The sequence below is a fragment of the Schistocerca americana genome, chromosome 4 (assembly GCF_021461395.2).
Source record: "Schistocerca americana isolate TAMUIC-IGC-003095 chromosome 4, iqSchAmer2.1, whole genome shotgun sequence".
NCBI lineage: Eukaryota > Metazoa > Arthropoda > Insecta > Orthoptera > Acrididae > Schistocerca > Schistocerca americana.
The window spans coordinates 101,748,289-101,775,942 of NC_060122.1; the positions used below are offsets into that span (position 1 = coordinate 101,748,289).

Genomic DNA, 27,654 nt, shown 5'->3' on the forward strand with positions numbered 1-27,654 from the left:
GAAAGTGTTGCAAATGAAGAAAGCGACTTAAAAAGTATAGGATTCCTGGGGAACTTCAGGCTTCTGTTGGATTGATGGTGGATGCCACATTGGCAGCACCGCTTAATTCTGTTTTACTGTAACGAACATTTACCTCAGTAGGTCCGTCTACGTCCTGTCTAAATATATTACTGTGTCCCTTCCCCCCACCTCTCCCCTACATCACCCTGATGACTTTAAGCAATACTTACGATATGAATGTGAATGACGTTCATAATAATTTATGTAAATACTTTATGGGCATGGCCTAGATATATGCTCTCTCTATGTGTTTGGTGATTTTATACCCTATCTTAAACTACGAATTTGAATGGTTTTCTTGATATTTTATGTAAGGAATTTAGGTCCATGGCCTTCTTCTTATTATATTACAGCTGTGACTAAGTATCATACAGGGTGTATCGGGTTTAAGTAAAGATATTTTTGTGTGTATTACCTTAGTAGGTACACACGTCAGTGTGTTGGTTGTTTTTTGTCTACATTGAACAGTATTCCCTCAAACACATCATATAATTTACTATCCGATTTTTCTGCGTGATCTTAATTGCACCACTAAGTGGACCATGCCTGTCAATACACATTAACCATTAGCGTCCATGTGTCCGCACTCCAGCACCTTATCTGCCCTCCAGAGGAAAGTCGGCATTAATGGCTTGCTTTTGACACGTTCTTGGAGGTATTACCCAGCCTAAAAACTCATGACTTGTAATAGCTATAATTATTACTCTGCATATGACGTAAATACTGATGTAATGTTGTTCAGTACACCGTCCTCGGCCACCAATAGAAAGATCTGCACTTACACCTGTTACATCCTGTATATGTTTCCATTCCCCTCCCCATGTTTCTCCTACCATTCCCTATAACTTCCCAGTTTTTTTTTTTTGTTTTTTTTTTTTTTTTTTACAACGAAGACGCGGTTAGTGGTTATAATTTTATATTTCAGCCAAATTGCTTCTAGGGACTGGGGCAAAGCCACAGAAGTCTTCAATTTTAACTGTGACAGAGATCACTCCTTTCTTATTTCTTTACTTTCCCCTCCTTAACCGGATTTGGTGCACTTTCATATTTTGTAACATGGATGTGCGTTTAGTGTTTTTTTAGATGCATGCAATTTCTGTAAGTGCACAGGACAGACGATACAAATGACGTTTTATATATCACATGTCTTTATTGTACTTAATACAAAGTACTAAACATCTCTGTTATTAGGTTGAGGAGTTTTACCTTGTTTTGCAAAGGGAGCAAGTCGTTGTCGCTGTCCTTACCTACGTTTGATGCGTGCCACCGATGAGACATCCTTTGTCCATACAGACCTGTAGCTTAATAAAACATTTGGGTATGCTTTAGGTCAGCTGTTTTATGTCTGTCTGCAAATGGACATACAACAAGAATAAGATTGACACTGGTGCATGAAACGATGGGGTGCATAGTGAATTGTTCTTCAATATGTACTTAAGTTATCTTGTGCATGGTTCTGTCACTTGCATTATAAACAATCTGTCCTTATGTAATAAATATCGTGTAAGTGTTTCCTAGTAACATCTTGCACTTCCCACCCTGATTCATTAAGGAATCGAACCCTGGCTAGTTTTACAAGCATCTCAATATTTATGACGGCTTATCTCCTGAACTATGAGTAGTACAATGACACAATTTTGCACATACATTTAATGGTATATGCGGATACTGTCTGCAAAAAGTGTTGCAGATAGAAGTAGTAGTAACGAAGTGATAAATTATATCATCATGCCTGATACTGAAGTTTTAATGCACGAATAGCGAAAATATAGTAAGGGATAAAGCGTTTTCCTTTCCTTATTTTGTGAGAGGTATCACTGAAAAATGTTTCGAAAAAGTTTGCAATTGTATGTGAAGCTTGGTGGAAGTCGTTAGTCGTTAAGTGGTATCATTCTCCAATACTGGATGAATATAGTCTCAACAATTTGCACACTGTTAGTTACATTGCATCGAGTCATATACACAGATGGTAACTTTAATAGACTGATTATGTTAGATCTTTAACATAGAATTATATCTCTTTATGAGTAGATTATGACGAATTTTAAAATTTTAAATTCAGTCGATACTTAGATGTAATATTCAAAATCAAATTTTTGTTGGCCCTTTAAGCCAATAGATAAGCAATTTGCATATGGGTTTGTGCCCCACTTAGGCGTTCAGTAATATAGATTCGTAGATAAGTGGTTCCACAGGTGGGCTAGTGGACGAATTTGCGTGCTAGACACGTTGCATTCTGTCACGTACAGGTTATGTGAATGTAAGTACTAGGCTGAAAATTATGATGAGCTGACGACGCTACCATTTGGTTCTTTGTTATATGTAAGTTTAACATGCGTTACATGTTTTATTCTGTTTCTGATTTGGTATATTTAGAAGTTGTTTCATAATGTCTTGGAAGTTGAAATTGTCCAGTAGCAAATAAATTTGAAAATTTTGCAGCCCATAACGGACATTGTTTACGTTTAAAAATATATCATAGCTGTGGACCCATGTATAAACAAAATTGTAAATCACATTATCTTTCAGTGGGTACTCTTTCTTCTTCCTTTATATCGTCGCTTGACTGTCCAGGTTTCCCCCATATCTGTAAATTGCTTCCAATCGATTATCTTTTTCTGTTCAAGAACGAATAACGGGAAGTATTTATTCCCCTTTGTAGACTCCTGTTTTCGTATCAAAACTCTCAGATTATCCAATACAGAAATTTATGTGTTGAAGTGTTGTTGCGTAGTGCTCTATTTTCTTATAGTAAAATGCGTGTCTGTGTGTTGTGTATTATCAACAAATGTAGCTATAAGACTAGTGAGATTGTCTTAAAGTTTAGGATATGTTGCGCACAAGATCTGCACAGAGTCCTTGTAAACTAAAAATATTTTTTTTATTTATGGTCAACAATTTTTGATTAGGTCTTCCAACACAATGAGCACAGCCGATTGCACTCGAAGGAGGAGGCCGCCATATACTACTATTAGAAGATATTTTTACAGACAGCTACCACTATCTGGGTTCAGTAGCTGCAGCGATTATGGTGGTGGTCGCTTAAATCAGTGGAACACGTGGTGGTGGTTGCCGTGCCCTCCGTGGTCGATGATCTTGTAAATAGTGTGCGTGTGGTGGATCTTCTTCACGTGGTACGGCACTTGGATGATGATGTGGTGGTGCCTGCAACAAGAGCGCCCGTGGTGAACGGCTACTGGAGAGCAGAACGAGGTAGCGAAGCTTCCATTAAGGTTCCATGTGCAGATGTTATTTGACCATGAATGCTTCTCAGATGCTATTAAAATAAAGAAAAGCAAGATATTTGCTACAGATAACATGAACATTCTATGCGAGACGTACCATAGACGAGCTGTTTCTACCGGGCAGAATTACACTCTGGGACCCACTAAGTTAACTAACGTAGTGATTCTCAGGATATTCGGTTACTCCGTGGGATTTTGTTTCACTCGGATTGTTTCAGCACGAACAGCGCTGGAAATGTTTTTAGGGCTATTATTTCTTGCTTTTCTTTTGTGTCAGGAACCCGCAATAAAGGTTTGGTTCAAATGGCTCTGAGCACTATGGGACTCAACTGCTGAGGTCATTAGTCCCCTAGAACTTAGAACTAGTTAAACCTAACTAACCTAAGGACATCACAAACATCCTTGCCCGAGGCAGGATTCGAACCTGCGACCGTAGCGGTCTTGCGGTTCCAGATTGCAGCGCCTTTAACCGCACGGCCACTTCGGCCGGCAATAAAGGTTTACAACATGTATAATTCTTCAGGATTAGTAAGATTTTGATGGAGGTTTTCGGGTCAGTAGCCGCTTTCAGACAGGTATGAAATAACTCTTCCTGATCTAGTCAGCTCTTGACGCTTTGTTGCATCACAACAGATGGTAGTGATGAGGCTGTGAAAAACGCAACTGTATGAATTAATAAACAAAAGAAACTGCTCTTCATTTCATTGTGACATGAGCGATTTAGGGTCTTCTAGTGTATCTGATGAGGAGGCTAGAAGCCTCGAAATCGGACATGGTATAATAAAGTCAGGAGCAGTTAACTGTCATCACAGGCGATTATTTTTTTCAAATTAAGTGGAAAAGATCTTCAATCGCACACTGTGTTAATGTCTTTAACATAATGAGGATTATTTTTACTAAAAAATTGATAGCAGAAGTGATCTGAATGGCAAAGGTATTCGTTGTGTTCTGGTGCGATAGTTCGCAGTACTTACACTCTACAAGAATGTGACATTCACGAGATATACGCTACTGGCCATTAAAATTGCTACATCAAGAAGAAATGCAGCTGATAAACGGGTATTCATTGGACAAATATGTTACTAGAACTGACATGTGATTACATTTTCACGCAATTTGGGTGCATAGATCCTGAGAAATCAGTACCTAGAACAACCACCTCTGGCCGTAATAACGGCCTTGACACGCCCGGGCATTGCGTCAAACAGAGCTTGGATGGCGTGTACAGGTACAGCTGCCCATGCAGCTTCTACACGATACCACAGTGCATCAAGAGTAGTGACTGGCGTATTGTGACAAGCCAGTTCCTCGGCCACCATTGACCAGACGTTTTCAATTGGTGAGAGATCTGGAGAATGTGCTGGTCAGGGCAGCAGTCGAACATTTTCTGTATCCAGAAACGCCCGTACAGGACCTGCAACATGCGGTCGTGCATATATCCTGCTGAAATGTAGGGTTTCGCAGGGATCGAATGAAGGGTAGAGCAACGGGTCAAATGGCTCTGAGGACTATGGGACTTAACTTCTAAGGTCATCAGTCCCCTAGAACTTAAAACTACTTAAACCTAAGTAACCTAAGGACATCACACACATCCATGCCCGAGGCAGGATTCGAACCTGCGACCATAGCGGTCGCGCGGTTCCAGACTGTAGCGCCTTTAACCGCTTGGCCAACACGGCCGGCGAGCAACGGGTCGTAACACATCTGAAATGTAATGTGCACTGTTCAAAGTGCCATCACTGCGAACAAGACGTGACCGGGACGTGTAACCAATGGCACCCCATACCATCACGCCGGGTGATACGCCAGTACGGCGATGACGAATACACGCTTCCAATGTGCGTTCACCGCGATGTCGCCAACGACGGATGTGACCATCATGATGCTGTAAACAGAACCTGGATTCATCCGAAAAAATGACGTTTTGCCATTCGTGCACCCAGGTTCGTCGTTGAGTACACCATCGCAGGCGCTCCTGTCTGTGATGCAGCGTCAATGGTAACCGCAGCCATGGTCCCCGAGCTGATAGTCCATACTGCTGCAAACGTCGTCGAACTGTTCGTGCAGATGGTTGTTGTCTTGCAAACGTCCCCATCTGTTGACTCAGGGATCGAGACGTGGCTGGAGCCATGCGGATGAGATGCCTGTCGTGATACGAGGCCGTTGGTATCCAACACGGCGTTCCGTATTACCCTCCTGAACCCACCGATTCCATATTCTGCTAACAGTCATTGGATCTCGACCAACGCGAGCAGCATGTCGCGATACGATAAACCGCAATCGCGGTAGGCTACAATCGGATCTTTATCAAAGTCGGAAACGGGATGGTACGCATTTATTCTCCTTACACGAGGCATCACAACAACGTTTCACCAGGCAACGCCGGTCAACTGCTGTTTGTGTATGAGAAATCAGTTGGAAACTTTCCTCATGTCAGCACGCTGTAGGTGTCGCCACCGGCGTCAACCTTGTGTGAATGCTCTGAAAATCTAATCATTTGCATATCACAGCATCTTCTTCCTGTTGATTTAATTTCGCGTCTGTAGCACGTCATCTTCGTGGTGTAGCAATTTTAATGGCAAGTAGGGTACTAATTACACTCTGCTGGAGGAATTCTCTATTCAGTCGCAAATTTCGCTTGATAATCCATGCGATTGTTCTTTTGATAGCGAGTGTACGTGCGTTACTGATTCGAATTCTTTTCGGCAGCCAGGGAATACGCCATCTGGCTGACTGCGTTGAAGAATGGCTTTCAGAGTGTCAAGTGAGAAAAGGGCAAGTTGTGGATCACACTGTTAATGTTTCGGAATCCATGCTGGTCATTCTGTTCGAGATGTCGGTGCAAGCTGTTGTTCCATCAAGGCGAATTACATGACGTTGTGCGTGATCTTCATAGTCGTCGGGCACCCTCACGTTTACTCGAATTTACTAGAAAGGAGAGAAATACGTTAGCCCCGAGTACAGCTGTCAAGAGACAAATATGTCAAGAGAGAAGGGGCTGCTAAAATATGATATGGAAGAACAATTTGTTTACTGAATCGATCAGAATGACCGCGTTGAAACAGTAGGACGTGCAAATATCGCAGAGAATTGGAAGCTGTTCATTGACAGCTCGAAGAGAAGTGTGTCTTGTTGAGTGATGGTAACGGACTGGCATCTGATCCTGCTGGTCAAAAAAATGGTTCAAATGGCTCTGAGCACTATGGGACTTAACATCTTAGGTCATTAGTCCCCTAGAACTTAGAACTGCTTAAACCTAACTAACCTAAGGACATCACACACATCCATGCCGGAGGCAGGATTCGAACCTGCGACCGTAGCAGTCCCGCGGTTCCGGACTGCAGCGCCTAGAACCGTCCTGCTGGTCACCCAGTGAAAATGAATGAAACCGACGTAACAATGAAAAGCAACGCTGCGAATTTTTAATGTGAGAACTCTTGAAGCTTTTTAAGTAAAACAAATGTTATTAACATTCTACAACTTTATTCTTCATGTCTCCATATTTATTTCTTAATCACCCTGGAGACGAGTATATTCCTCCCAACGAGAGACCAGTTTGTTCATACCGTGACTGTAGAACGTTTGACTTTCTTGACACAGCCACAAATTCACTTCTCTTTGCACCGCTCCATCGCTATCAAAGTTAAGGCATCGAAAGCGTTCTTATGCTTTGGAAATACAATGGGGAAGACGATCGAAGTCAGGGAACCCAAGGCGTCGGATTGTTGCCGATGTCGCAACGCTTGTGTGTGGTCTGGCAGTGTCTTGCTGAAGAAAGGCCTCTTTCTGCAGTTAAAAAGTCGATTGCACCACGCTGTTTCTCTCGCACAATACGTTACTCACCGCCATGTTACAAGCTACAATTTTGTGGCCTCTACTGGTAGAGGGCTACAAGTATGCATACAGGAAGAAAAAATATGTAGGACGTTAACAACGTTTGTTTTATTTAATAAGCTTTAAGAGCTTTCACGTGAAAAATTCATAGACATTACTTTTAAGCACGTCCTAGTAATTCCGCATAACATAAAGTAATCTAGTCAGAGCCGGAATGTTCGTGGTGACGCGAAGGTAAAATGGATGCCATTGGGTAAATAGAGAGAGTACACAAAGTATTCTTGTTATACATAGCTATGGAACATCTGTGGAACGGAAGAAGACTACAGAAGAAGAAAATGGCCTGCGAGGGTCTACATGACATGTTGGCGACAAGAATATTACGGACGAGCCTCATTTTCACCGCAATAAAATACTATCCTTCCCCCTTCGTCCGGCATATCAACCATATCAAGCCAGGCCTGTGAATCAGTTCGTGTAAGCTCCGGGAAAAGATGGTGCTTGCTGCGGCCATGGCCGCTCGATATTTCCTACAGTGACGCACGAGAATTTAAAATCCGGCATTTTTCATGGCCCTCAATTAAGCCTTTGATGAAAAACAATAGTTATGGAAAACATGAATAACTTGGAAATATTTCTGAAATGACAACATTTTTCATATTTCTTTGTAATTAGTATTTTCCACACTATTCACCAGTTTCGACTATTACGCCGTATCAAGCGGTAGTTGATGTACTTGAGCACGTGCTACGAAGCTGTCCAGACATCAGCATATGGGAGACAAATATAGAACTTAGGGCAAGTAACCATATGTACAACTGTTATAAACACAATAGCTGAAACGAGAACACTACCCAGCGTCAGTCAGTTGTGATAAAGTGAACTGGCCTGCAGGGGTGGCCGAGCGGTTCTAGGCGCTACAGTCGGGAACCGCGCGACCACTACGGTCGCAAGTTCGAATCCTGCCTCGGGCATGGGTGTGTGTGATGTCCTTAGGTTAGTTAGGTTTATGTAGTTCTAAGTTCTAGGGGACTGATGACTTCAGAAGTTAAGTCCCGTAGTGCTCAGAGCCATTTGAACCATAAAATGAACTAACATAGGAATCAACTGGCGCTTGGGAGTATTTTCGTCTCAGCTATTACTTTGAAATTAATTTTGCACCAATAGTACACATGACTACTTGTAAGTATAATTGCTGTTATTTCAGCAGCTACCTGACTGGTGTGATGCCAATCCTTTCATCTTAGAGTAGCACTTCCAGCCTACGTGCTCAATTATTTGTTGGATGTATTCCAGTATTTGCCTTGCCCCACATTTTCCACACTCTACAGCTCCTTCAAGTGCCGTGGAAGTTAAATCCTTGATATCTTAACACATGTGCTACCATCCTGTCCCTTCTTCTAGTCAACATGTTTCACACGTTGCTCTCCTCGACGATTCTGCACAGAACACAACTCATTTCTTTTCTTCTCAGTCCACCTGTTTTCAACCTCCTTCTGTAGTACCAAATTTGGAACGCTTAGATTCTCTTCTTTTCCGAATTTCCCTCATTCCGCGATTCGCTTGCATACAATGCTGTGCTCCAAATGTACATTCTCAGAAATTTCTTCCTTAAATTAAAGCCGTTGTTCGATACTAGCGGACTTCTTTTGGTCGGGAATGAAGTTTTGCCTTTGTCACTCTGCTTTTTATGTATTTCTTGTTTTGTCCGTTGTGTGTGATTTACTCCAAAGGTAGTAAAAGTCCTTCACTCCGTGTAACTCGTGGTCCAAATTTTGATAGGTTGGTCGCTAATCTCATTTCTGATACTCCTTATACTTTCACCTCTTTTCGGTTTACTCTCAATCCGCAGAGTGTAGTCACTAGTTTGTTCGTTCCATGCAACAGGCCATCCAATATGCCTCAGATTCAGTATGTCATCACCGAATATTATCAATGATACCCTTTGACCCTGAAAATTAATCACATTTCTGGAACTTATTTTTTATTTCCGTCATCGCCTCTCCGACGTTCAAGTTGAACTGTAGGGCAGATAAGCTACGTCATACCTTAAAATCTTTTTAATCAGATCACTTCTATGTTAGCTGCTTTGTACGTTCAAGTACATCTGACTGTTGTTTAAAGACGTACAAATTGTTGTTCTTGTACGTACAGTGTACAATACGTCTTCCACTAGGGGTTCTACCTATTTCTACCTATTTTTGTGTCCTGAATGGGGTGATTTCAACAGAAACAAGCGTAACTTCAGGTGTGCCCCAGGGCAGCGTTATAGGTCGGCTGCTTTTTACGATTTACATAAACGATCAGGTTGATGGTATTGACAGCGGCATTAGACTGTTTGCCGATGATGCTGTAGTCTACAGGAAAGTAGTAACACACGAAAGTTGTGAACAAATCAATGAGAATTTGCAGAATACAAATGCGTGGTGTAATGACTGGCAGTTATCTCTCAATATTAGAAAGTGTAACCTACTGCGTATAACAAGGCGAAAATCCCCATTAATGTAAGAGTACAAAATAAATGCCCAGTCTTTGGAAGCGGTAACATCAGTTAAGTATCTGGGTGTGACCGTTCGAAATGGTCTCAAAAGAAATGATCACATTACACAAGTAACGGGCAGGGCAAACTCTAGCTTGCGTTTTATTGGTAGAATCCTGAAGCCATGCAGTCCTTCAACAAAGGAAATTGCTTACAATACGTTAGTTCGTCCAGTATTGTTCATCTGCATGGGACCCTTACCAGTTGGGTCTGATTCAAGAGATTGGGACCCAAAGAAGAGCGGCTAGATTCGTGACTGGTACATTTAGCCATGCGAGAGCGTTACAAATCCCATAGAAAGTCTGAAGTGGGACACACTTGCAGATATACGACTCGCTAAACGGAAGGAGCTGCTCACTAAATTCCGAAATCCAATCTTCACCGAAGAAGTAGAGCATATATTATCACCACCAACTTTCAAATCGCGCAATGATCGCCATTCAAAGGTAAGGGAAATTATAGCTCGTACTGAGGCGTTCAGTCGTTTTTCCCTCGCGCGATCCGTGAGTGGAATAGATGGGGGAAGTATGACTTTGGCGCGAATTGTGCCCTCCGCCACAAACCACTTGGTGGCTAGCGCAGTATATATGTAGATGTAGATTTTCACTTTTCATTTTTCATTGTCCAACTGTTTTTCTCCAGTTCGACAAATCCAGTTAAAGTGTCTTGGTGTTTCTTATGTCTCTCAGTGTAAGAGCTTGCTCTCTGATGTCTTTACCTTCACTACAGCAAAACTGATAGTGCTCTTACTTCTCTTATCTATTATTCTGTGTATTATTGAGTTTAGGAATAGATTTTCCTCTCACTGCGAAAATGACCTACAATATTATTATCTACAGCTTGGAAGCATAAGCTGTTAGCTGAATATACCGTAGTTCTCGCATCATGTCTGCTCATAGTAGCTGCGGGATTGTGCGCATGATATCTTACTGAAAGTCTCATGGTATGTCTCCATATTCATACATTTTGCAAGCAGAGTTGAATAGCCGTTGGCTGCCATTTTCCCGAACGATTTTAGAAGTCTCTTAAGGCATACTAGCCAAAAAAAGGCCAATAGTGTAAAATGAACACTAGTTACTGCCTATAGATTACGGGTTCCTGGGTTCGATTCCCGGCCGGGAGAGTTCCTTCGCTCTGGGACTGGGTAATTGTGTTCTCATCATCACTTCCTCTCATCTTCACCTACATGCAAGTCGACGAAGTGGTGTCAAACAGAAAGACTTGCAGCAGGCCGCCGAACGACGCCGGGCGTGTATTCCGGCCAAAAATACCACGCCATCATTTTCACAGTGGAAGGCGGAAAATATTGTCGTTTGAGAAATTTTGTGAGATTGTGGTAAGCCTACCTGCCTGAAGAAAAGTAACCTTGCAGAAAGATGCTTGGTGAACTTTTTCGTAATGTAGTGAGGAACCTACTTGGTAACATATGGGCAATCAAGTACGAAGTTTTAGATGAAGTACTGCTGATGTCAACGCAACGGCTGCGCAATATGACTGCCTCAAGCTTGGTAAAGACAGTATTTTACTGGTTCTCGCACTTTTTGTGCCCTTATAAGTGTCAAATAATGTCTTACTTTGAAATGCGAGACAATAATCACTAGTCACAATTTCTGCACTACTGATACTAGTACTGCTGCCATGTGATTGCACCTGTAACGCTCTAGACTTAACGTCTTAATAGGTTCCTTGAAAAGTCGTGACATATGGCAACTTAAAAGAGTCTGTAACATAGTAAAATACAGAGTGATTCAAAAAGAATACCACAACTTTAAAAATGTGTATTAAATGAATGAAACATAATATAACCTTCTGTTATACATAATTACAAAGAGTATTTAAAAAGGTTTTTTTTCACTCAAAAACAAGTTCAGAGATGTTCAATATGGCCCTCTCCAGACACTCGAGCAATATCAACTCGATACTCCAACTCGTTCCACACTCTCTATAGCATATCAGGCGTAACAGTTTGGATAGCTGCTGTTATTTCTCGTTTCAAATCATCAATGGTGGCTGGGAGAGGTGGCCGAAACACCATATCCTTAACATACCCTCATAAGAAAAAATCGCAGGGGGTAAGATCAGGGCTTCTTGGAGGCCAGTGATGAAGTACTCTGTCACGGGCTGCCTGGCGGCCGATCCATCGCCTCAGGTAGTTGACGTTCAGGTAGTTACGGACAGATAAGTGCCAATGTGGTGGCGCTCCATCCTGCTGAAATATGAACTGTTGTGCTTCTTGTTCGAGCTAAGGAACAGCCAATTCTCTAACATCTCCAGATACTGTAGTCCAGTTACAGTAGCACCTTCGAAGAAAAAGGGACCAAAAACTTTATTGGCTGAAATGGCACAGAAAACGTTCACCTTCGGCGAGTCACGTTCATACTGAGTTGTTTCCCGCGGATTCTCAGTGCCCCATATACAGACATTGTGACGGTTGACTTTCCCGTTAGTGTGGAAAGTTGCTTCATCACTAAACACAATCTTTGAAACGAAAGATTCATCTGTTTCCATTTGAGCAAGGATAAAATCACAGAAATCAATTCTTTTAATCTTATCAGCTGCAGACAGTGCTTGAACCAATTTCAGACGATAAGGTTTCATAACTAACCGTTTTCGTAGGACTCTCCATACAGTTGATTGTGGAATTTGCTGCTCTCTGCTAGCTCTGCGAGTCGATTTTCCTGGGCTGCAAACAAATGCTTGCTGGATGCGTGCTACATTTTCATCACTCCTTCTCGGCCGTCCAGAACTTTTCCCTTTGCACAAACACCCATTCTCTGTAAACTCTTTATACCAACGTTTAATACACCACCTATCAGGAGGTTTAACACCATACTTCGCTCGAAATGCACGCTGAACAACTGTCGTCGATTCACTTCTGCCGTACTCAATAACACAAAAAGCTTTCTGTTGAGCGGTCGCCATCTTAGCATCAACTGACGCTGACGCCTAGTCAACAGCGCCTCAAGCGAACAAATGTACAACTAAATGAAACTTTATAGCTCCCTTAATTCGCCGACAGATAGTGCTTAGCTCTGCCTTTTGTCGTTGCAGAGTTTTAAATTCCTTAAGTTGTGGTATTCTTTTTGAATCACCCTGTAGTATTTGGGTCAAACAAACATAGTTTATGGATTAACAATACAGTTTATTAACGCGATAACAAATCTAAGAAAGTCTTTTCTTTTTGACGAAAATATTCGACATCCCGCAATAGGTGCTGCAGCCCACTACAGGAGTGTCACTTCCCCGCCCTATATCACAGAATTCGTAAAGTAAGGATTGCGTGACGTTAATCATAGACTTAAAAAAGATTCGCAGTGTGGCTGATGTTAACCCGCTTTCTGAAAGGATTAGATCTGTACACTAATGCATGAACAATCGTTCAAAAAACCCATTGAAAACAACCTGTAAAATAAATTATGGGGAACAGATTGTGGATAGCTTTGAACTCAAGACAGAAGTGTTGCGAGGATGTTAACTCTCATCTTTAGTTTTGTTCTAGAGAGTGTTATTTACGAGTGTTGCAAAAGATGGAGTAGAGAATGTATTGAGTATGTGTACAGATTACATTATAATAACAGTAATCTGACAATACATTATTTACCTTGGACAAATGATGTTGTGAATTTTTCAGGTTATCTTGACACAGCTGGTAAATAGTTTACTTCAGAAAAAACTACAAGTTTAGACCCCGAATATCAGTTTAGAAAATAGTCTGGAAAGTTCAGTAAGTCAATATCCAGGGGCTAATGGTAAAGTAGTGAGTAACGGAACCGGTAGAAAAGTCTAAGTATGTAAGAAGTCAGATGGAGCCCAAAAACACTAAGAAAGAGGCTCTTAAGGCAACTGTCAACAAGATGGAAATGAAGTATGTGCTGTGTTGAGACCTTGCACCCACTCAGCGAGCAACCAACAACACAGACAGGTTATGTGAGCGTGGACTTCACAGGGGACATTTCTTAAGAGATCTGAGAAGAGATGGCTAGCCTTCCGTGCCGGCCGCTGTGGCCGAGCGGTTCTAGGCGCTTCAGTCTGGAACAGCGCTGCTGCTACGGTCGCAGGTTCGAATCCTGCCTCGAACACGGATGTTTGTGTTGTCCGTAGGTTAATTAGGTTTAAATTGTTCTAAGTCTAGGGGACTGATGACCTCAGATGGTAAGTCCCATAGCGCTTAGAGCCATTTGAACCATTTTTTGCTGGCCTTACGCGTCACCACCAGGCAGCAACCCAAGTGCCGCCCGAGGTCACTGGCCCCACAGACATTTTCTCCTCCACTGGTTATGTGATCAAAAGTAGTATCTACAGTATCTGGTGACAGGGCTACCAGTTCGCTCTGATGAGTGTTTCCTGGGACAGGCACCGATTGCAAAAGCGTTCGCACAATCAAGATCTCACTCTGGAGCCGTTGCTACGACGCCAATGCTGTCCATGTCAACCTTTGGCTCCAGGAGCTGCCAGCTATGGATCTCCACCATCTGTGGCCTCTACACTTAAGAAACGTGGCCGCCGACGCTGTGAGCAGCAATTGGACGTCATAACATTTGTCTTTGTTTTTCATCAGCAATACACCGGGTATAAAGTTTCGTGTGTCACTGTGGTGCTTTCTCGTGCATGTCCCTTCAGGACTTCAACTTCCGGACTTTGACTGTGCCCTTGCTTATTGCATGGATATTGGATTTCTGGAATTTCAATTTACTGTGACTTCTTAGGCCCTCAGCCTTCTGACATTATTATTGTTCTTTAAAATTCAAGAAGTGAATTGTCTTCAGTTTTTACGTTCCAGACTAGCTCCTATCGGAGAAGATTGTTTACGTGTGTTACCATAAATTTAATGCTCACTTTATACCTGAGTATTTTCCCGGCGCCGCCTTCGTTGGACATATCAGTACCACCACACAAAAGATGTTTATAACAAATAATCAGTGTCCATCAGCGCCAAGCTCATACTATGCAGTACAGTAATGGTGAGTCTGAGTGAGATACTGAATCTAGTCGAAAAAGAGATTCATGTGGCAGAAGATACATGTGAATAAAGTAACAAGCATAATTCGGAGGAAGAGTTTCTTCTATGGTCATAAATGAAATCGTTCCTATCGCCTCGTTGTCTAACTTTTGAATCATAAAACCGGAAAATACTCTTTCGGAGAAATAGAAGAACTAGAACATAGTATCTTGAAGCATTGCTCTCTAAAGAAAAGAATTTCCATCCAAAAGATAAGAAAAAGAGCAGTGAGACGTGAACCATGGAATACAAGGAGGCACACCGAAGGAGAAGGGGAGAATACTGGGAGAAAGAGCTGAAAGGAGAACGGAATGGGAGGTGATCGATTGATATGTTTTCCGTAACTGGCCGTAGCGTAAACATGAAAATTGTACGAATTGTGGATGAATATAAAATGTCCTTTGTGTTGTTTATGCTACATTTGTGGAGGTACTTACTTTTTGCCACCACCGTAACCGCCGCAAAGACAGACCATGGCACCAGCCAACAGCAGCGCCAACACGCGCACCTGAAGACAGAGGCAAGCATCAAGTTCGAAACGCCATCCTAATATATCTTTATTTTCCTAATTTTTACGACTTTTGGCATGGCTCAAGAATTGATAGAAACACATTAAAGATATGAGAGAGTTCTTCACTGTATGAGTCACATATTTCAGTTTCCAGGGAACGCAAATTACAGCATAAATGATGAATCGCTTTGTAATAAATAAAGCTGCATTGGAACCAAAAGGATAAGGTTAATCACGAAAAGAGGGAAACTGAGAGCGAAAACTAATCACTAATTGTAAATAATCGTAACGATTTCCTCACAAACAGAAGTGAGATTTAAGTACAGAAAAAGACTACTCGATTTCCAACAGACGTTTGCTTAAAGAGAACGAAAAGATTGCTTTAGACATACAGTGCCCTTGTAGCGTTATATTTTCGTTGGGACCAAGCGCTAAAAGTCTCATACGCAACGTAAGGGCTGTTTGCTTATATTTAATGTTAGGGGGGAGTGCTCCTATCTGAGGATAAAAAAAGACGAATAAGCATGCGAACATGCTAACGCTCATTTTAACATGCAACTCATCTCTCGCTCCCACAAGCTCCTCTGTGACTGTAATTCGCTCACACCCACTAGTTCATCGCTGTAACTCGTTCATAGCTATCCACTCCCGCTTGCCCATTCTCACTCACTCACTCAGGCCAACTCATTGTCATTATCTCTCTGTGTCTCTCTAACTGCCACTGTCTCCTGTCTCACAGCCACGTTCTCCTTCGTTCAGTCCTACTACTGTTGTCTCCTCTCGCTGTCACTGTCTCCCTCTTGCTCTCTCTTACTGCTCCTATACAATTCATTTCTTTCCACTAGTGCTGATTCTTCTCTCCGTCACCCTCTCTTGCTCCTTGTCAGTGTCAAAGACTCTGTCTCTCACTATCACTGGCTCTCACTCAGTTTCACTTTCTCCTTCTCTTTCGTTCTCTCCCACTGCCACTCACTCATTCACTCTTTTCCTAGCAATGTTTTATCACTGTCAAGTATGTTCCATTACCTACTGGTACCTACTCTGTAGGAATCAGCATAGGTTTCGAAAAAGACGATCGTGTGAAACCCAGCTCGCGCTATTCGTCCACGAGACTCAGAGGGCCATAGTCACGGGTTCCCAGGTAGATGCCGTGTTTCTTGACTTCCGCAAGGCGTTTGATACAGTTCCCCCACAGTAGTTTAATGAACAAAGCATATGGATTATCAGACCAATTTTGTGATTGGATTGAAGAGTTCCTAGATAACAGAACGCAGCATGTCATTCTCAATGGAGAGAAGTCTTCCGAAGTAAGAGTGATTTCAGGTGTGCCGCAGGGGGGCTGTCGTAGGACCGTTGCTATTCACAATGTACATAAATGACCTTGTGGATAACATCGGAAGTTCACTGAGGCTTTTTGCGGATGATGCTGTAATATACCGAGAGGTTGTAACAATGGAAAATTGTACTGAAATGCAGGAGCATCTGCAACGAATTGACGCATGGTGCAGGGAATGGCCATTGAATCTCAATTTGGGCAAGTGTAATGTGCTGCGAATACATAGAAAGAAAGATCCTTTATCATTTAGCTATAATATAGCAGGTCAGCAACTGGAAGCAGTTATTTGCATAAATTATCTGGGAGTAGGCATTAGTAGTGATTTAAAATGGCATGACCATATGAAATTAATCTTCGGTAAAGCATATGCCAGACTGATATTCATTGGAAGAATACTAAGGAAATGCTGTCCGAAAACAAATGAAGTAGGTTACAGTACGCTTGTTCGCCCACTGCTTGAATACTGCTCACTGGTGTGGGATCCGTACCAGACGGGGTTGATAGAAGAGATAGAGAAGATCCAAAGGAGAGCAGCGCGCTTCGTTATAGGATGATTTAGTAATCGCGAAAGCGTTACAGAGATGAAAGATAAACTCCAGTGGAAGACTCTGCATGAGAGTCGCTCAGTAGCTCGGTACGGGCTTTTGTTGAAGTTTCGAGAACATACCTTCACCAATGAGTCAAGCAGTATATTGCTCCATCATACGCATATCTGCGAAGAGACCATGAGGATAAAATCAGAGAGATTAGAGCCCACACATAGGCATACCGACAATCTTTGTTTCCACAAACAGTACGAGAATGCAATAGAAGGGAGAACTGATAGAGGTATTCAACGTACCCTCCGCCACACACCGTCAGGTGGCTTGCGGAGTATGGATATAGATGTAGATGTAGATGTAATTCTTTTCTCTCACACCTCACACCTCCATTGTCTTCTGCTCTCTTTCTATACCACAACCAATGGCTACTGTCTTCCAGTATTTGTTACTTTTCCTTCTGTTTCCCACTGCCACTGTGTCACAGCGTAAAAAAGTGCGAATATGTTCGCACGTCAAGACGAGAAAAATTTTAAGATTGGTGAGGAAGGCAGAATGAGGCAACTGGTACCCCACTTCTCAGTCAGAGCTATTAATCGGGAGCTTATTCATCTTTTCTATGCATTGATAGGAGCACTTTTCTCATTTTTATGCTGGTTTCTTTTTCTTCCCTGCTACAAAAGGGCATGTCACTCACACGAAAACAAATTCATGGGACAGCAAAATTGTGATAGTTTATTTAGTGGAATTTAAAAAATGCAAAACTAATTTTCACCTCAGACTGGATTTTACGCAAACAAAAATTTAGCATTATAAGGGGCTTAGTTTGTGCTGTTGCCCCGGATGATGATTACACGAATATTTTGTCAGGATTTGTAAGCGGTGGGTCCTTGAGGTACGGCACTATGCGAATACCGAGTAGTAAGTTTAAATATTTTTATTAACAAAGGAGGATTGTAAAACAGGCACGCTACGTGCGCCCATCATCACTGTGTGTGACATTCTAACAGCGACTAATTACGGTCGTGTCGAAAGGCTCCAAGGTGAGCTAAGAAAAGAGACATATTCGCGCCCGAACGTGCGGACAGCACCCAGTCGCGTACTCGCTCTGCATCGCAGTGTGGCCAGATGCGCATCTGCTCACCAAGCAAATTGTCAGCATTCCAGATAGGCCAGCTGGCGAGCGCGTGTCCGTACCGTACGGCTGCGTCCAATCCGTGGACGCTTACAGCATGTACTTTACTACTAAAGCGTGGAATTTCCAGAACCTTTCTGATGATAACGGAGACTCTTTACAGCGTATTTCTCCCTGCTACATCACTTTGTAAACTACGTTTTCGCCTCACACCGCATTTTACGCGTACAAGTAGGATAACTTTGAACCTCTCTATCTCGGAACGATTAAAGATGACAAGTTTGAAGGCTGTTCCAGATCAGAATCTTAGGAATATTTAGCAAAAATTATTGCCATTTTCTCTGCGTAGCCATCTTGGAATCGGCGGATCGGTTTTGGTATCCAAAAACCAATTTTGTTATGGTGTCTTTCGATAGTGGATAAAGATTTTTGGTAACCGGAAGATCGGAGTTCTGTTTAAACGTCTAGAGAATGTACCTTTAAAATCCGACCAATTATCTGCTGTTAGTTGTTTAGATATCCTATGCTGACACCGAAAAAAGGGGGGAAACACATTTGTCGAGTTTTCTCAGGAACCGCCCATGAACCAAAAAGTGTCTACATCAGCGCATTAAGGCGCACTGTAGGAGGCGTCTAATCCAAAAACAACTAACCGATTTGTTTCATTTGCCTAAGCTGGAGGAAGTAATATTCCAGCTTAGACTGTAAGCCTACTATAGGATAGTTACAGCAAGGCGATCCTTCTGATGACTATACAAATGGTCCCTAGCCCAAGGGTTGTCCAAAGCACTTGACCCTACCTTTCTGTCGATAACAGAAACAGAGGTACGAACCCTGCATAATTCCATTTTTACATGTGGCGTTTCGGAACACACCGATTAGCACCCAAAAACGAAATTGTACAAATGCAAGATCATCGACCAAGTTTTTATAAAGCCATAGAAATCATAGTTTTGATTGGTTAGTCACTTGACAGTGGGTGAAAAAACAATGACATCGAAAATCGTTGCTCTCGTCAGTTGCGAAGTTCACACTATTAATCGATTTCTGTGTGCATAAGAATCTACAGCTGCTGTTATTTATCTACAATTGAACGAAACCTACATGAATGAACTCAGCAGACTGAGGCGTGCCACCAAAAATCGGGAAAGTGTCGACCAAAACAGTCTCCCTCCACGACAACACGTATCGACCCTCCGCTGCGCGAACAAGCATAAGGTTCTTCTTGCAGCTGAGACAGTAGCTTGTCGGACGACACTTAGAAGAGGACGAGTAACTCAAGACCGCCTCCATCAGCTGGTTCAATTTCCAGGTGGATAACTTTCATGCAAACGGCTGAAGAAAGCAGTGCAACGCTACGGAAATGTTTACAATGAACGGCGATTATGTGCAAAAGTAAAGTAGGTTTGTAGACACTGAAATCTCCATTGAATTCTTTCCCTAAAAAACATTACTTTTATGACTCTTCGAATACGCATCGTAGTATCTCAGTGATGATTCCAATGAAATACCATTAAGATGACATTTGGACACTGTTTTGCCGGGTAGAATCGTCATTATGCGCCTTGAAATAAGTCACACACCTCACAGTATGAAAGGGAAGGTTGTGCCACAGTGTGTCATGTCATGGCTTTGGTAACAGGGGTAAAACGAATCGACACAATTTCTTTTAACAGCATGAGCTTCGGCGTCTATTTCACGTACTGTTCCGGAAAGGCACATCGAGAACAGATTGCGTCTCCACCATAACACAGTTTGATTGAAAAACATCGAGCACTGGGTATACTTACTCACTAATTACAATAAAAAATTTCAGAAGTTAAGCAGAATCAAATTATTTCAAGTCTTACTGTTCAAGTGTTTTCGTCAGCAGTAAGTAAGACGAATACAAAGTTTGTGTGACATAATATATACGACGCAACCTGAAATAGCCCAAGAACATAGATAAGGGTGTCCTCTATCATCTCCACAGTTAAATTTATATGTTGTTGATATCATAAATATATTACAATAATTATTACATTAAAAATAATAACACCACACAAGACACAATGCTCTCTGCCGGCGACCGAGTGATTTTATCTGTAACCGGAGGAGATCTGCGTGCACCTGCTCATGAAACTAGCAAATGAGCGGGGGAGAGTGTTCTCCCTTCCAGCACATTCAGACTTGTTTCCAGGCTTATGCCTCTAGCCGTGCCAGTAACAAAAATTTAAAATGTATTTTCTTATTCCACGTTTAATGATGGTATTCAATTTTTTGTGCTGCACTCTTCTTCTAAAATTATAAAATTACTCCAGGAAAGTAAGGCTTTCCCAAAAAAAAAAAAAAAGAATCCAAGGTGCAGCGTGGTCATGTACGAAGAAGCAAATATTCCATTGAAATTGAAAGATGTTGCTGTCGAGAAAACATTGTCAGTATTGTATTTAATGGACTACCTGTTACATGATTACTTTACCACAAATCAACAGTCAGTAAATGAGATCAAATCAAACAGAAGTATTATCAGAAACGAGCTACAAGTGAAATACAGACTGTAACAGAATCCATTGGAAAATAATAGAAATTCTAATTTTCAATACAGATAAAATTCTTAAGATGTTAAGGAAACTTAGTTTATTTGCAAATATCACAAGTTGCTTGATAAAGGCTTCCTTCCATCTCAAGATTCAAGATGGTACACGGCCGACGAAGTATGACTCAGCTGTCCAAACGTTATATAACTGGTAATAAAATTTGTAGAATTTTACTTGCCATAAAATTCTGTTACTTAAAAATTATCTTCTAAACAGCTTTAACGTGTTGTATTGCGCAGCACTTAAATGTGTAGAGCTCCTCGAGATGTTTACAGATGCGGCACAGACCACAATCTCATATCTCTCTCTCAAAAAAAAAAAAAAAAAAAAATAAAAAAAAAAAGAGGAGGGGGGATGAGTGTGAAATGTGGGAAACTGTTTACGGCGTTTTCCAGTGCATAGTCCTTCATGTGATTCTAAAGTCCATCATTAGCTTGAAACACTTATCAGGAAGCATCATGTATTCATAAGAACACTGTCCCCCAAGTACGACACTTCTTCCTCTACACTCTAATATATTCAGGTCAGAAACATCAGATCGTTTAGAGGTTATGAACGAGTTAGGGCCAAAATAGTCATTAAGGACAGAGTAGCAAAATACATTAGCAAGCTCCTGTACCTTGGTTGTAACAGCAGTCGTTTATCAAATGATGATGTGAGCCGAGAAGCACAGGAATATCTGTGTGACACAAACGGTGTTATCTAGATAGGAGAAAAGATACATTGCTTCAAGTTTGTAAAGCAATGGCGATAGTAACGTTCTTCTGTGGACGTTAGTGTAACACATTTACTAAATAACAAATCAAATGATACAATGTACAGTGATGAGATTTATGAGAGCAGTAGCTGACTAGACATTACTTAACAAGAAAAGAACTGAAGATATCAGAAAGAATTAAACATATTTTTCTTGAATGAAGAAATAGTGAAACTCAGGAACAACTGAAAAGAATTTGTAACAAGTCATCAACAAACAAGAAGACTGAAGCCACTGCTGAATTATAAGTCAAAACAAGGAGAAAGATCGGTTGGCTGAAGGAGGGATGGAGGAAGCAAAATGTTTGAAGGCGTTGCAAGACTGACAAGGCTGAATTCCTTGTGCTAATTGCTTGTATCTAGTGGACATGTTTCCAATATTTGTTCATTACCAAATCCGCGAGATTGAAATAAATGCGCGAATCTACCTCTGAGGCTGCTGATAATGAACTCAAAGTGTGCAGTGCTACAGCGTCGAGTGCACGCTGACAAGCGATGCGCCACGAAACGACATCAAGAAGGCGCTGACCCGCACACTGATGGAGAGAGTGTGCAGCGCTTCGACCATAAATATAACAGACTGGCCCTGACGTCATTTTCGTGGGTCCAACATCTCTGGGCTAAAGTCACGTGAATGTTAGCAAAACATGGTTGTTTGGTGTTGCGCTTATGGCTGTACTCAGCGTTTTGACGGGGGAAATGGCATTACATTTCACGTGTAAGTGTTTCTATGATAGTGCAGATGCGTTTATTGAAATCTGCTGAAGTGACTTTTATATGTTTTTACACTTGAAATAGAGTATCACGTAAATTAAAGTGTTGAAAGTGATGCCTGTAAAGTCAGACTCATATTACATTTTGGATTCGGTTACAGAAGTAAGTATAACTGTTTCTCGTTCCTACACATAGGTTCCCTAAGGCTGAAAACCGAAGGCAGCTTTGGATACAGGCCCTGAAACGGAAAAACCTTAAGCCATCTGTACATACGCGCCTTTTTGTATATACAAGTGAGATTATAATAAGGTAAGAGCACCTATAGTCGACACGTGAAGAGAATTTTTTTCTACCTTCTAATACTATTAAATAAATGTAGGCTCCAAAATTATTTTCTAAAACTTCAAAGTCTCACCTTTCACTTAAAATATCATTTTTTAAACTGATAGTTTAAACTTTTGTAAAAATAGTAGGAACTGAACCTTTGAAGTGCACCTAATATTGATTGGACCTGCTCCTAAAGTCGACAATTTTGGCAACCATAGTTGACATAATTCCTACTCCCATTTTCTTTTATAAGTGACTAGAGCTCAAAACGCGGCGAATCCAATGTTTAAATTTTTGACACGAGCCCACTCTTACTGTTTAAAAGAATTTTAACGACATTTTACTTTAATTGATAGTTTATAGTAATCTCGTCCCGCTGCCCACCAGAAGGGCGTTCGATGTATTTGTTAGACTTTATAAATGGTACTGTGAACAAATCCAGGTGAAATGTAGTTCTGACATAATTTTTCCCAAATAAAAAAGAAGTTTTGGTTGAGAGCGTTTGGCAGTATATGGGAAATGTGGGTAAAATACGATACAAACATAGGATGGCAGACCGCTGATTTGAAATCCCGCCACGTTTTGCCAACAGCCACGTGGTTTATGTTGGAGCCACACCAGCCCTATAGCTTCTGCACCCAGACTTCGAGAGCATCAGTACTGAGAAAAAGGAAGATGATACTTAGCCCGCGTTCTACAATTAGTAATACTGAATAAAGTAATTGCATTTAGCAGACACAGGAAGCTCAGGAAGCCGCTTCATAATAACAAGATTACTTTTCTTTCATTTTCAGAAATGAAGAGTTCTTATAGTTTGAAAGTGTTCTGTAGAGTTCATTTTGTATTCCTGCCACCGGCCATCGTAACTTCTTCCGTTTCTCTGTCGGTGCTGAATCCCACAGTAGCGGACACAACACCAAGATCGAAATACACCTAGTATAAGAACAAAAAGTATAAATTTCAGTTAAGAAAGTGAAGGAGATGGTATTTAATGAGTTCATGGGTGCTGTAAGATTAGGGTCATTCAAAGAATCTATAAAACGAGAGTGTCATGATGTAAATAACAAAACGCTGCAACATTTACTTTTTTCATCTATAGCACGATACATTTCTAAATACTAAACAACAATTATTTTACATTCAATGGTAACACAGATCAAAAACGAGATGGGCTAGCCGTGGCCTCATCCATATCTGGCACGATTGCAGACATTTTCATTAATCAGCTACAACAGAAAATAGTCAGCAACCAGGAACTCTAATCAAAAACTAGTGTACTACAAAAGACAGATAGACGACACGTTAATTTTAGTCGAAGGTCACAGCAATAACACCAGTAACATCATTAACTTGTTCAGTAACGTAAACAAGAAAATAAATTCCAGAGCTGCATACCAGATAATTAGTAGGTTTAATTTCCTGAATTTGTGCAAGGAAAATCACAATTGGCTCAATGTCAAGATATAAAGGAAAAAATATCTTTCAGCACCACAGTCCCTGGCATATCACGTCACGCAGATACACCCAAAAAGTTTTCAAAAGAAACGATAGCAGTCAAAACAAACAAAGTTCCCTTGAACAAAGAAAAAAAGGGATAACCAGTTGGCCACCTTTAAGCAAACTGTAATGCCCAATGATTTCCCCAGCTCAATTACTCAATGATAGACAAAATGTAGAAAGAAAATGAAATGACTGGTTCTATGGAAGAAACTACATATACAGATACAATTGAACTGGTTACCATAATACCTTTTGTAAGTAATATTTGCCCTTTCCCCACTCCCCCCAAAAAAGCAAACTTACTTAGATCACAAAAAGGGAAATTAGCTTTCTCCACAAACAACAAACTACAACAGAAATTAGTTCACATCTTAAACAATAAGACTCAGGAATACACAAAATCACATGTAAAACGTGCTAACCTGTTACATAGGGCAGTGTGGCAGGAACTTTCATACTACATACATCGAACAGATCAGCTGTTGGAAACACAACCAATTCACAAAATCAGCCATAGCAACCCAGATACGAGTAAAAAAAGCATTCGAAGAAGCTATTTTAAGATACTCCATGATTTGTTAGTACCACATACAATGGATTAATGGTGGAGCTGCGTATCTATGTACACCACAAAATGCAAGGAAAAAAAATTCTCACTCATAATTCAGATGGTGAATTAATTAATTTCTTCAAATATCTCTACTGTATGTAACAACTACAGAAAATCCAAAAATATATTCATTCCTTCCTACACTGCACTCAATATTTGCAAAAAAATATTATACACTCCTGGAAATTGAAATAAGAACACCGTGAATTCATTGTCCCAGGAAGGGGAAACTTTATTGATACATTCCTGGGGTCAGATACATCACATGATCACACTGACAGAACCACAGACACATAGACACAGGCAACAGAGCATGCACAATGTCGGCACTAGTACAGTGTATATCCACCTTTCGCAGCAATGCAGGCTGCTATTCTCCCATGGAGACGATCGTAGAGATGCTGGATGTAGTCCTGTGGAACGGCTTGCCATGCCATTTCCACCTGGCGCCTCAGCTGGACCAGCGTTCGTGCTGGACGTGCAGACCGCGTGAGACGACGCTTCATCCAGTCCCAAACATGCTCAATGGGGGACAGATCCGGAGATCTTGCTGGCCAGGGTAGTTGACTTACACCTTCTAGAGCACGTTGGGTGGCACGGGATACATGCGGACGTGCATTGTCCTGTTGGAACAGCAAGTTCCCTTGCCGGTCTAGGAATGGTAGAACGATGGGTTCGATGACAGTTTGGATGTACCGTGCACTATTCAGTGTCCCCTCGACGATCACCAGTGGTGTACGGCCAGTGTAGGAGATCGCTCCCCACACCATGATGCCGGGTGTTGGCCCTGTGTGCCTCGGTCGTATGCAGTCCTGATTGTGGCGCTCACCTGCACGGCGCCAAACACGCATACGACCATCATTGGCACCAAGGCAGAAGCGACTCTCATCGCTGAAGACGACACGTCTCCATTCGTCCCTCCATTCACGCCTGTCGCGACACCACTGGAGGCGGGCTGCACGATGTTGGGGCACTATACGCCCTCGCTCAAAGTCCGTCAACTGCACATACGGTTCACGTCCACGCTGTCGCGGCATGCTACCAGTGTTAAAGACTGCGATGGAGCTCCGTATGCCATGGCAAACTGGCTGACACTGACGGCGGCGGTGCACAAATGCTGCGCAGCTAGCGCCATTCGACGGCCAACACCGCGGTTCCTGGTGTGTCCGCTGTGCCGTGCGTGTGATCATTGCTTGTACAGCCCTCTCGCAGTGTCCGGAGCAAGTATGGTGGGTCTGACACACCGGTGTCAATGTGTTCTTTTTTCCATTTCCAGGAGTGTATAATAGAATATAAATCATAATCGATAATTTAAATAGTAGTGTTAGGACAGAAGTCATAATTGGCAAATTATTCTAAATAATGTAATTTAACAGACATGGAATAACTTTGACTGTAATTAAACTCTTTAGGGACCCAAAATGTCGTAATACATTTGTAACATAATTTGATTTCACAGAAATAAACCACGTGAGTGATGGTTTGCGTGTGTGTGGATTTATGTACAATGAAAGAGGCGCACTACTTATTGGTAGACAGACAAGAAATACTAGTTTCTAACATCAACACGTTGGAAAAACACAAAATTTATGTTTTTCCATTTTCTGATTGCTGTAGAAACACAAAAAATACAACTGCAGTACAAGAAAATCTGAACAACACACGCAAACATAATATACTAATGTAAATATTTGCACTTGTTAATGGGACTCAATTCTCGAAACGCAGCGTCCTATACATGAAAAAACTTATCTGCTGCAGTGTTTCAGCACTGACTTTCAAACAACATGAGTGTCTATCTCGTTGGTTGTACATTCAGGAATCCCGCAATGTGCTCGGCACATAGTTTGTTAAACGTATGCAAGTCTGTCTCTTGTTAGCAGCATATACGGAACACCGATGTTATGAGACACTCTTCTTCGTCTGAGACGTGTGATAGTTGGTAAACAACTGACACCTGCAGTGGCAACGGTGGAAATAGATGGTGACGTCTCTTACCAGGGCGGTGATCTGCATTGCTGGAGACGGTGCTGTTACGAAACGAAACGCCCTGAAGAACGGGCGCCGCTTTTATAGCACCTCCCGACGCGTTTCCGCCTTTCTTCCGCCATCTCTTCTCCTCTCTCTCTCTCTCTCCTAGGCTTTCTATTATAACCGTCTCGGCAGTTGGGCAGCGTGACTGATGCATTCTCCTGACTCATGGGCTGCCAGTTTCTTTATGCATATAGAGAAAGCTGTGCTAGCCACTTAGGTTTTGTATTCCACGGTCCGAGTCTCCTCGAAAGCCTAAACCCGCGGAAGATAAGGAGCGCGGATGCTGCTAATCGATTTGATGTATCAAGCACCACACACCTAGTACCTTCTGCAACGGTGATTCAAATGAAAACCTTAACAATGCCGTCAAATTGGTGAAAGTTATACCATCGATTTGGTAGTTTGCAGCACCTGCCACTATTTCGACAAATGACCAACAGTTGGCAGCCTGTTGTTGCGTCGAGGACATGGAATTTGTGTCAGTGGTAATATGGCCGCCCCACGTCGACTTGCACCCCTCTGGAGCAGCTATTTTTGAGCGTTTTCTGAATAGTTAAGACGTTAAATCTGTGGATGAAAGCATTATACGGTGCTTTGTGTGTGTTCCTTCAGCCAGTATAATGGGTGACAGTTATTGAATTATATCAAATAAAATCTTTAAAACTTCTGAACGGTTTGCGTCAGGACGTCCAAACTGCACGGTTGGCCGCGAGTCATGATGGGAATTAGTATGCGCATGCGCACGCGTACTGTTGGTGTCAGCCTTGTGCACTTGAAAATGTCACGGCACAGCGTGCCTGAGCGTATGGCGTATGTGAAGGCCTACTATGCGAGCAATAATAGCCCAACTGCGGCTCAAAGGAAGTTTGCGACCCATTTCAAGCTCAAGACCGCCGTTCAAAGTGTGCTAACAATCAAGGATTTGATTCGCAAGTTTGA

At 41.8% G+C, this 27,654-nt stretch overlaps 1 long non-coding RNA gene across 1 annotated transcript; it reads right to left on the bottom strand.

Annotated features, from left to right (window-relative positions):
- Nucleotides 1-2,916: 2,916 nt before the first annotated feature.
- Nucleotides 2,917-26,705, bottom strand: LOC124612242. Its single transcript, XR_006979513.1, has 3 exons — nt 26,680-26,705; nt 15,115-15,185; nt 2,917-3,225 (listed from the first exon to the last, which is right to left on the bottom strand). It is a non-coding gene; the product is annotated as an uncharacterized LOC124612242 (long non-coding RNA).
- Between the last annotated feature and the right edge of the window lie 949 nt (nt 26,706-27,654).